Source organism: Tamandua tetradactyla, chromosome 3 (assembly GCF_023851605.1).
Source record: "Tamandua tetradactyla isolate mTamTet1 chromosome 3, mTamTet1.pri, whole genome shotgun sequence".
Lineage (NCBI taxonomy): Eukaryota > Metazoa > Chordata > Mammalia > Pilosa > Myrmecophagidae > Tamandua > Tamandua tetradactyla.
In genome coordinates this window covers 49730247-49743032 of record NC_135329.1, presented here as the reverse complement: position 1 = coordinate 49743032, position 12786 = coordinate 49730247, and positions in this window count along the sequence as shown.

Sequence of the window (12786 nt, the reverse complement as noted above, 5' to 3'; positions counted from 1 at the left end):
GCATACATGTGAAATATTGGTATTATTTCTTGGAGAATTGACCCCTTTATCATCACGTCATATCCTTCTTAATCTTTGAAATTTTCTTTGTTCTATAATCTTCTTTGTCTAAAATTAATGCAGCTACTCCAGCTTTCTTTTTTTGTTTGTTTTAGGCATTTTACTTTGAAATAATTTTAGACTTTCAGAAAAGTTGCAAAGATAATAAAACTCCCCAAATTATCATATAACAGTGAAACTACAATCAAAATTAAAAAATTAAAAATCCATGCAATGCAATTTACAGACTTAATTTACATTTCACCCTGTATTTTTCATAAAGGTTCTCTTTCTATTCCAGGATCTAATCCACTACCCTATATTGAATTTGGTTATTGTGTCTCTTTAGTCTCCTAAAATATATGACAATTTCTCAGTCTTTCCTTGTCCTTTATGACACATTTTTAGGTGAAATTCATATAACATACAGCTAATCATTTTATAGTGTACATACACAATACTGCACAACCATCATTTCGCTGTAGTTTCAAACTTTTTCATCACCTCAGAACACCTTTTTAGTAATCACTCCCCATTCCCACTTCATTACCTGGAAACAACCAATGTTCTTTCTGTCTTTAATGGCCCAAGAAAAGTTATTGAGTTTTCGTTTGCCTGGCTTTTGTCTTGTAGTATGGAGGCAGTGATGACTTACAAGCTCTCTACATTTTGAAGTTAACTGTATCCCAAGTTTTAAAAACCATTCTTTAAAACATAAGCAAAAATGGAGTTCTGGGAAGATGGCTGAATAGGGTAGATTGAGTTTAGCCCTGCTCCAAAAAAAGTCAAAGAAGGGATGGGAGGGTGACTGAGATGGTGATTCAAGAGTGCATCTGACCTGGGAGAGCCATCTGCAATGTATAGGGTGGCCCTGGTTGCAGAAGCTGAGGAACTGAGAGACAGAAAGCTGGCACAGAGGTGTGGAGCCCGTGGGGTGCATGGATGGGGAGATGGGGACTAGGAAATAAGCCAAGCCATGTTCCTTCAATGTACTACCCTTACCAGTGTAACCCCGTGAACCGCGATTTGCCCCAAACCCCATGCAATTAAACCTTGTCACCTGACCCCACTGTTAGTGCTCCATGCACTCCCTCTCCACCAGTTTCCAGTGCACATACCTGCCCTACAGTCCCACCCCAAGTGCAGCCCAATGCACCCCTCCTGAGCACTACCTACCCCTTACTGTTCCCTGTAGGCTGTGGCCAGCTCATAAAGGCAACGGGTGCTTACCTTCTTACCCAGGCTAAACCCACCCCCTGTCCATAGTGTCTTACAGCTTCACCCCACAACCCTGAGCTCTGCAGAGCAGTTTACAGCCACTCCTAGACAAGTGCATGTGCTCAGCCCCCAGTCACGATCCTCTGCTCTGGGAACATCAGTTTACAGCACTCCTAGACCCACTCATGAACATGGCCCTCAGGAACAGATCCCAGCTGCAGACCTGTGCAGCTGGGTCACATCTGCCCCCAGCTCAAGAAGCATAATGCCAACTTGTCGCCATAGCAGTGTGCAGGTCTAGGGCGTCAGGCCCTTTGTGCACATGTGCAGATCTAATGACAGCAGGTCGACATTATGCTTCGTGGCCACTGGGTGCTCACCTTCACAAGCACCAGTGTAACAATCCCAACCTGCACCCTATACAGCACTTTACCACACTGTAGTGCCCTGCACCCTGGTATACATCCACCCTGCAAACCCAACACTTTAGACTACTAAAGGAAATCAACTCTCAAAGTAAATCAATCAATATATTTATATGGAGCAAAAACAACAGACGGTCACTAAGTATATCACAATGCAGACAGATATAGTGCAGAGGAGACATAGACATTGAAACAACTAATCAAAGATGTTCATATAGAGCTACTTAATAAAATAATGGGATGGCAAATGACACAAAGGCGATCAAGAAGACAGTAGAAGAACATAAAGAGGAATTTGAAAGAATAAATAGAAAAATAGCAGATATCACAGAGATTAAAAACTCTGTTGATGAAATAAAAAAACATACTACAGGCACACAACACCATATTTGAAGGGACAGAAGAAAGAATAAGTGAAATGGAAGACAGGATAACTGATTTTGAACACCCAATATAGCAAAAGGCAAAAAAGATGGAAAAATTTGAATTGGATCTCAGGGAAATGATAGACAAAACAAAGTGCACAAATATAAGAATCATTGGTGTCCCAGAAGGACAAGAGAAGAGTAAAGGGCTAGGAAAAGTAGTTGAGGATATGATGGGGGGAAACTTCCCAATACTTATAAAGGACATAAATGTACAAGTCAAAGAAGCCCAAAGAACTCCAAACAGAATAAATCCAAAGGCCTTCCCCAGGATACATGCTAATTAGTCTGCCAATGTTGAAGAGAAGCATAAAATTCTGAAAGTGGCAAGAGAAAAACAGTCTACTACATATGAGGGAAACCACATAAGACTGAGTTCAGACTACTCAACTGGCACCATGGAGGTGAGAAGCCAATGGTATGGTATACTTAAGGTCCTGAAAGAGAAAGACTTCCAGCCTAAAATTCTGTACCCAGCTAAATCGTCTTTCAAAATTGAGGAAGAGATTAAAATTTTCACAAACAAATCCTGAAACAATCTGTCAACAAGTGACCAGCCTGACAAGAAATACTAAAGGAAGTTCTGCCAGTTGAAAAAATAAGACCGGAAATGGAGGTCTGGAGGAGGGCACAAAATTGAACAGTAAGGGTAACTTAAAGGATAAAAAGAGAAACTGGGAAAATAATATGTAGATCTGACAAGAAAATAAAAATGGCAAGATGGTGGATGCAAGAAACAACATTTCAGTAATAACTTTGAATGCTAACAGACTAAACTTACCAGTTAAAAGATAAAGATTGGCCAAATGGCTTATGAAATACAATCCAGCTATACGCTGCTTACAAGAGACTCATCTTTGACACAAGGATGCAAATAGATTGAAAGTGAAAGGGTGGAAAGATTTTCCATGTAAGTTGTAACCAAAAGGAAGCAGAAGTAGCTACACTAATATCAGAGAAAACAGACTTTAAATGCCAAGACATCATAAAAGACAAAGAAGGATACTATATATTAATTAAAGGGACAATTCACTAAGAAGATATAACAATCATAAATGTTTATGCTCCCGATCAAGGAGGTCCAAAGTACATGAGATGGACATTGGCAAAACTGAAAGGAGAAACAGATGTTTCAACAATAATAGTAGAGGACTTCAGTACACCACTCTCCTCTATAGATAGAACAATCAGACAGTAGATCAACAGGGAAATAGAGAAGTTAAACAACTTGATAAATGAATTAGGCATAACAGACATATATAGATCACTGTACCCCAAAACACAAGGATATATAATCTTTTCTAGTGTTCATGGAACATTCTCCAGGATACGTCATATAATGGTGCACAAGACCGGTCTTCATAAACTTTAAAACATTGAAATGATTCAAAGCACTTTCCCTGATCACAAAGGAATGAAGTTAGATCTGAATAGCCACCTAAGAATGAGAACATTCACAAATATATGGAGATTAAATAACACACTCTTAAATAACCAGTGATTCAAAGATGAAATTGTTAGAGAAATAAGTAGCTATCTGGAGACAAATGAAAATGAGGATGCAACATATCAGAATTCATTGAATGCAGCAAAGGCTGTGCTGAGAGGGAAATTTGTTGTGCTAAATGCCCATATTAAAAAAAACAAGAAAGAGCAAAAATCGAGGACTTAACTCTTCACCTGCAGGAATTTGAGAAAAAAATATTAAACTAACCATGAAGCAAATAAAAGAAGAGAAATGACAAAGATTAAAGCAAAAGTTTCTTCCATTAAATGAATGGGAGAACAAAAGAACAATAGAAAGAATCAATAAAACCAAAAGTTGGTTCATTGAGAAAATCAATAAAATTGATGGGCCACAAGCAAGACAGACAAAGAAAAAGAGAGGACACAAATAAGCCAAATTAGTCATGAGAAAGGGTGTGTAACCACAGACCCTGAAGAAATAAAAGAAATCACAAGAAGATATTATGAAAAACTATATGCTAACAAACTAGACAACTTAGATGAAATGGACAAATTCCTGGAAACATACAAGCAAGCTACACTGACTCAGGAAGAAATAGAAAATTTTTACAAACCAATCACAAGTAAAGAGATTCAATCAGTCAACAAAGATCTTCACACACAAAAAAGCCCAGGGCCAGATGTCTTCACGGAGGAATTTTATTAAATAATCCAAAAAAGAACTAATGCCAATCTTGCTCAAATTTTTCCAAAAAAATGAGATAAAAGGAATTCTATCTAACTCATTTTATGAAGCTAATATTATTTTAATACCAAAGCTGTGTAAACATGCTATAAGAAAGGAAAACTGCAGGCCAATCTCCCTGATGAACACAAATGCAAAAATTCTCAACAAAATGTTCGCAAATCAAATCAAACAACACATTAAAAGAATTATACACCCTGATCAAGTGGGGTTAATACCAGGAATTCAAGGATGGTTCAACACAAGAAAATCAATTAATGTAGTACAGCACATTAACAAATTGAAAGGCAAATATCGCATGATCATCTTGAAAAAGCATTCAACAAAATTCAGCATCCTTTCCTGATAAAAACACTCCAAAAGATAAGAATCAAAGGTAACTACCTCAATATGATAAAAGGAAGATATGAAAAAACGATAGCCAGCATCATAATCAATGGAGAGAGACTGAAAGCTTTCCTCCTAAAATCAGGAAGGAGACAAGAAGGCCCACTGTCACCACCATTATTCAACATTGTGCTAGAAGTTCTAGCTAGAGCAATCAGGCAGGACAAATAAATAAAAGGCATCCAAATTGGAAAGGAAGAAGTAAAGCTTTCATTATTTGCAGGTGACATAATACTATACTTGGAAGATCCTAAGAAATCTACAGCAAAGTTCCTTGAGCTAAGAAACAAATTCAGAAAGGTAGCCAGATATAAATTAATGTGCAAAAATCAGTAACGTTTCTATACACAAACAATGACCTAACTGAGGAGTCAGTTAAGGAGAAAATTCCATTTAAAATTGGAACTAAAAGATTCAAATACTTAATAATGATCTTAACTAGGGATGTAAAGGGCTTTTATACAGAAATCTACATACACTGTTAAAAGAAATCAAATAAGATCTAAATAGGTAGAAAGACATCCCTGTTCATGGATAAGAAGGCTAAATATAGTTAAGGTGTCAATTCTACCCAAATTGATCTACAGATTCAACACAGTACCAATCCAAATTCCAACACCCTACTTTGAAGACTTGGCAAAGGTAGTTACCAAATTTGTCTGGAAGGGAAAGAGACCCCAAATAGCAAAGCATTCTAAAAAAGAACAAAGTGAGAGGATTAACACTCCCTGACTGTAAAACTTATTATAAAGCCACAGTGAGCAAAGCAGCATGTTACTGGCAGAAAGATACAAAGTATTGACTGATAAGAATTGAATCAAGAGTGCTGAAATAAACCACCAAAAATATGGTCTACTGATTTTTGACAAGGCCCTCAAATCCTCTGAACTGGGACAAAATAGCCTTTTCAATAAATGGGCATGGAAGAACTGGATATCAGTAGCCCAAAGAATGAAAGAGGACTCCTATCTTACACCCTATACAAAAATTAACTCAAAGTGGATCAAACACCTAAGTATAAGAACTAGCACTAAAAACCTTCCAGAAGAAAGCATAGGGAAATATCTTCAAGACCTAATGATAGGAGGTAGCTTCCTAAACTTTTCACCCAAAGCAAAAGCAATAAAAGAAAAATTAGATAAATGGGAAGTCCTCAAAATCAAATGCTTCTGCACCTCAAAAGACTGTCAAAAAGGTGAGGAGGCAGCCAACTCAATGGAAGAAAATATGGAAGTCATATATTGGACAAAGGTTTGATATCCTGTATATATAAAGAACTCATACAACTCAACAACAAAAGAATAAACAACTCAATTATTAAATGGGCTAATGATATGAATAGGCTTTTTTCTGAAGAACAAATACAGATGCCTCATATGCCTCATTGTATACATATAGCCATTTTCATTGGCTATAAAGGAAATGTAAATCAAGACTACTATGAGATATCACCTCATGCTTATAAGAATGGCTGTTCTTAAACAAACAGGAAGCTATAAATGTTGGAGAGGATGTGGAGAAATTGGGACACTTATGCATTGCTGGTGGGAATGGATAATGTTGCAGCCACTATGTAAGACTATTTGGCGGTTCCTTAGGAAACTAAATATCGAGTTGCCCTATGACCTAGCAATAGCATTACTTGGTATATACCAAGAAAAGCTGAAAGCAATGACACAAACAGACATTTGCACACCGATGTTCACAGCAACATTATTCACAATTGCCAAAAGATGGAAGCAAACAAAATGCCCATCAACAGATGAGTGGATTAACAAAATGTGTTATATTAATGCAATGGAATATTATGCAGCAGTAAGACAAATGACGTCTTGAAGTACATGACAAAATGGAAGAAACTTGGGGACATAATTCTGAGAGATATAAGCCAGATACAAAAGGATAGATATTGTATATGATTCCACTTTTATGACCATCATAAAGGTAATATCAGAGGCTTATAATGTAGAATATAGAGGACTTAGGATACATAGAAGCTAGATGTGGGTGAACAGTTAGGTAATGAGGTCAAACTGCAATGTAAGGGAATAGACAGAAATGAAGGCAGTTCTCTAGTGGGTCTATAAGTAGTATTATGATATTGAAGATGAACAAGATTGAAATGGGTTGTATAGACCTACACGTCCCACTGAGTAACACTAGAAATAAAAATTAGTTCTTGCAAGAACTATTTCAAAGGTGTGATTCATGTACAAGGAGTGTTCAAGTCCAGGGAACAGGGGGAAATCTGCTATTGCATGCTATGGGCTGTTTAAAAGGGAAACGTCAGCACTACCACAGTAACAGCAGACATAAACAATGTGGGGAGGGACAAGAATTAAGAGGACATTGCAATTTCCTATTTTGGAAAGGTGTGTTTATTGATTTTCTTCCTCTAGGGAGCAATGAAATTATCTAAAATTCAGAGTGTTGATGGACTGTGGACTTTGGGCCTTATACGTGATTCCTGATTAATGCAGGTGACTGAAGTATGCACTGACTGAGAAACAGATTGGCAAATGATACAGTCTAAATATGATTGAATATTATGCTGCTGCAAAAAGGAATGAAGTTGTGAGGCACGTAAAGAGGTGAATGAATGTGTGGGACATTTGATGAGGCAAAATAAACTAGAAACAAAAGAACAACAGCGGTATGGTCTCCTTTAGAAAATGCTTATAAGGAAACAGGGACCTAGATTGTAGGCTTTTAGAGCAGACACATTAAGTTCGAGTGGTAATTATTATTTCTGGATTTTGAGAGGCTGCTTTATATATCTATAACTTGATATTTAGAGATAAGAATGAAACTAATCAGGTTAGGGTTAAAGTATTTCAGAACACAGGGGTCAGGAAGACATTGTCTATATTTTAGAACTACATATACTCTTTGAGAACAATGGAAGAAAGGCTTATGTGGTATATAGTTCATTTGAACAACTGAAGCACAGGAAGCTCAGAATAAGAAAGAGGTTCTTTAAGCCTGTATAGATTAATGTAATGGCTGAATACATCCTTAGAGTATATTAAGCAGTTAATCAAAAAGTATCGACATAGTCCCTTGAAGGATGGGAGAAAAAATGTGGAACTCTTAAGCTTGACCATCAGGGAATCCCCTGATATTGTGTCAAACTTAGGGTCACGCAAAACAATAGGCCACGCCCTAGATCCCAAGGCTTACTCTTGTGAAGCCTATGTAGGTAGTGGAGAAGCTTAGACTACCTATAGGTATGCCTGAGAGTTACTTCTGGAGGACCTCTTTTGTTGCTCAGATGTGGCCTCACTCTCTCTAAGTCCAACTCTGCAAGTGAAATCATTGTCTTCTTCCTACATGGGACATGACATCCAGGGGTGAAGGTCTCCCTGGCAGTGTGGGAAATGACTCCCGGGGATGAATACAGCCCTGACACCATAGGATCAACAACTCCATCCTGACCAAAAGGGGGAAAAGAAGTGTAACTAATAAAGTATCAGGGACAGAGAGAGTTCAAATAGAGTTGAGAGGCTACTCTGGATGCCAGTGTTATGTAAGTTCATTTAGACCTTGATACCTATCATAAGCTGCCAACCCCCAACCAGGACCATTCCAGTCAATCCTAAGGTACACCTATTTCACAAGTGTTCCAAGCACTAGTGTAACTGTCCAGAAACCTACAACCTCCAGATGGGTCCCTGGACCAGATAAGTCCTGAAACCTAGAGGGCCCAAGCTTTCCAGAACATCAGATAATTCCATCTCCCTACCCATATTATTGACATGAAAAAGTTATAATGGCCATAGTCCAAACACCCCTAAAGAGAGGGATAGAAAGATCAATGGTAATGGTGGAGTTATACCGTGAAGATAGGCGTTAACAAATGAATACGATGCTGAATCATTAATTTGATATCTCTTTTAATCTCCAGTATCTTAGAGCAGCTAGAAGTAAAAACCTAAAATTGTGGAATTGTAACCCATGTCAGGCTCTTAAATATGTTCTATAACTAATTGCAGTGCTGTGCTTTGAAATTTGTGGCTTTTTTTGGTATATATGTTATTTTTCACAAAAAAAGAAAAAAATGTTGATCATGATCAACTTTTTTTAATGATCCTATATTCTGGAGCAGTTAGAAGGAAACACTGAGAGGATCATATGGTGGCCCAAGACAAACTCTGGGATCTGTCCTTAACTCCTTGTTGAGGGGTACTTTGGTTAACTTGCTTTTTCATTTCTTTGTTTTGTATTTATGATATATTAAACAATTAGAAGTTATAAAAAACCATAAGCAAAAAATGAAGTCGCAACTGATTCATATAGCTACTAAAAATCAGTTAGAAGTGGATTTTTAACTAAGTCCATCCAAATTGCAGTAAAGTCTGAACTGAATGAATAGGAACTGGAGGAGGGGCAATTTCTGCTGGGTAGAAAACTGTTATTGCCACAAAGATTAATATTCAGTTAATTTCACGTGTTACAATGTTCTATGACTTTTCACTATAATTTGGAAAGCAGGCTGCCTTGAATTGTAATATATTTTCAAATATACGTTTTTCCATATATGCTAATACTAACCTTGGTGTCGTTACTCAAATGGAATCCAAAAGTAACAGATGTGTCCTTCCTAGTATAGATGATTGAAAAATTATTTCACAAAGTTTGTACCAACTACCAATGTCAATAGTAACATAGGAAAAACTGCCTTTTCCTACTTCTAGAAGTATCATTCAAAAATATTTGGTAATTTAATTGGTTAAAATGTTAACCTGTTGTTATATTCAGTTTTTTCACCACTAGTAAATTTGTTTTCCTCTTTTCAAGCATATCATTATACTACTTTTTTCTTTAAAAACACGCATTATAAATGTCTTTAAGATTTTAGCTCCTTGAAAGCTTCCATTTTCTAGGGAATCTACTTCCTTTCTTTAATGAGAAAACAGAAACTCCATATATTTGTGTGTGGTCATTTTTTTTTTTTTTTTGTCTGAGCATCTAATAAAATATAATGCCAAAATCTTAAAACACAAAACTTTATCTAAGATTCAAAACTTTAAAAAATGTTTTCAGAATATACACATAATGAATTATAGATAAAAATAAAGCCAACGAGTAATTTCTGCTCTGTTTTCTAATTTCTACATAGTTTTGTACAATCAGGAGACAAGATACACTCAAATACATTCATTGCATTACATTCATCCGTGATTATCTTTTCTCAGGAAAATTTCAATTTAACACTATTATCTGTATTTTTCATACATGCTTAAATTTAATTTGCGTGTATTTAGCATTTAGGCCCATGATATTTTTTTCACCAGATTATTTACTTCTTTAAAAGGTAAAGCATCCAGTTCCTAAATTCAGGCTGTTTTGTAGAATCTGCTTGAGAATAAGTATACAGTTTTGGAAAAGCATAAAACATCCAAATTCCTCTTAATTAGACCCTTTGAGAGTCACTAGAACAAACAAGTTATAGAACTTCAGTCTCCCAAGTTCTTTTCAGTAGTACCTTAATAAAATGTCATACATCTCCCAATACTATTTTAAGGAATACAGATGGATTATTTGTCTTTAAATCAAAGACTGGCACAAATAAGACATTTAGATAGACACATCAAAAAGAACTACATTCACAGAATGGGGTAATCCTAATTCTATTCTGATTATATTTACTTTTCTCCTCTCTTTAGGCTTCATTCACTGCATTCTGGTTTTCAGACAACATCTTTTCTTTTTGTCTGAATATAAATCTGGGTAAAAATGAAATTAAATGAACTCTCCTATGCCCTATACAACATTGCAAATCCAAATTTCAAACATGTTGGAAAGGAAAGAACAGTTAAAAAATGCCAACAGTTGGAATTTGCTGATCAATTATTTATATATATTTAATACATTCTCAGGTGAAATCTCTGAAGGCAAGCAAAAGTGATTGATCTGTGCAAATGCAAGTTTCTATTCCTACCTTACCTATATATAGTGAAGTGTTTTATGCAAAACTAGGCAGGGAATTGGGAATGTGGGTGTTTTGTAATATATGAGTTGGGGGAAGGGACTGGTACTGGCTGAAATTGTATAGATGATTGCTCCTACTCTATATAGTTCCTTTGTCATGGAGGTGGCAGTCTAAATTGATCAGTGGTTTCCATGACAGCCAATCTGTATAATTTGGGCTTTCCACAGCAGGGATTTTAGGGTCAAATTATTTTTAAAATTACCTAGTTTGCTATTCCACAGTTATCACCTCACATATTACCTGTTAGAATGTGGAGATTACTTCTTCATGAAAAAATATTGAAAATGCTTTCTCAAAGAAATATTAGCCTGGCAAATTTTACACACACAAACTCCTCAGGGGTTCACTTTTTCCAATTCACATCTGCACAGAAACAAATTTAAAAATTATTGCTTTGTTGTTGATGCTTTTTACAAAAGTAAACAATTTTTCTTATTTGTAAAGAGAAAATATAAAGCTTGCAGAACTATTGCAATGAAACTATTCTAATAATTTTAGCAATTCTTTATACATCCTCATGGCCACTTTATGAATTATTATGCTCTTGTATGGAATCAAACCAGCCTGCTTCTAGCCTATCTTAACTCATATGAGCTTTAGTCTATTTTTTCTACACAGCAATATAATCACATCATTAAGTAGAATTTTAGGTGGTCACGAAACTTAATGATGTACAAATCAGCACTATTTCTAGATGATTTCTGTCATTCAATATATATAGTGGACATATTCCGCAAAAATGATTCATAAGGAGCTTATATAAGACAAAAATGTAATGCCTTAAATGCACATTGGACTTGGAATTCTTCTATTTCCATTTGAGTTGAAGTATTATTAAACAAGGATTCATAAGTTTCAGGACATATCTGTAGAACTGAGGAAAGAGCAAGGTTGAGCAATGTCGCATTTGCATGACAACCCTATGAACTTCAGGGAGCAGAGCATCAATATGTGTACATTTAGTTTGAAGTTTCAGAGCTTTGGCAAAAAGGACTTGAGTATAGACCTTCAGGTGTCACTCATATTTTCCCCCAATTCTGATCTCTATGTACAAGTTTGAGGACTAGAGCAAGAAAATTAAAATAAAAATTTAGGAAAAGTTTAAAATCTATTTCTAAAATGATTTTTTTTTGTAGGCTGTATAATAGGAGAAAACACCTATGGGTAAATTAGGTGAATTCGTTAATTAAGATGTTTGTTGAAACAAGTATTGTTTGTTACACAAGGGCCTGAGAAGCAATCCAACAATATCTGTAATGGAGAAATATTTGGACCAGCAGTAAGGGATTTCACATAGTTAATTGAGCAAAGAGAAGATATGAACATCAGTTGTCAAATAGTATCCAAAAGAATAATGCGTGTAAGTATGTATGAAAACTTCATAGTAAAACAATAGCTAAGAGGGTTAGCAATAGTGTTTGTGTGCATATATCTGCGTGTGTGTGTGTGCGTATGTGAAGCTTGTAATAGTTTTTAGCCATTTGTAAATTTGATATAAATGTTGTTTTTTTGTTTTTATGGGAATTATTTAAATTTGAGGGTGCAGGATAGAGATAGGTTTCAGAAATAGAATCAGAGAGATTATGCTATTGTTATTCTGAACATGATTTTATACCCAAACTAATGGGGATGAATAATGAATACTATATATATATAGTATACATCTCCATACTAAATTTTTATAGCTAAAAATACGTGTTTAGGGGAGATACACACAAGTATAAAAGTCTATAAATAAACAAGATTCAACATATAGAAATATTTAGCCAATAAAAGATTCATACTTGTGAGTCCAGTTTAAAGCCAAGGAAATATATTACAAAGAAATCTTATATTTACTTCTGTTTTAAAAAGTAAAATGAATGCAATAGCTTTAGATGCATCTGTAATTTTTTACAACAAAGGGACCTGCACAAGAGAATTGAAGATATTGTAGCTGAAAATTTATAAGCCACTGAATCTTCATCAGCAACTGTCTATACCTGACATTTTCAGTGATAACTACAGACCTTTAGGGGGTTGCTGTTTGAATGTATCATTTCATGCATCCAAATGCATCTGATTCATACAGCTTCTAAAAAATTGGTT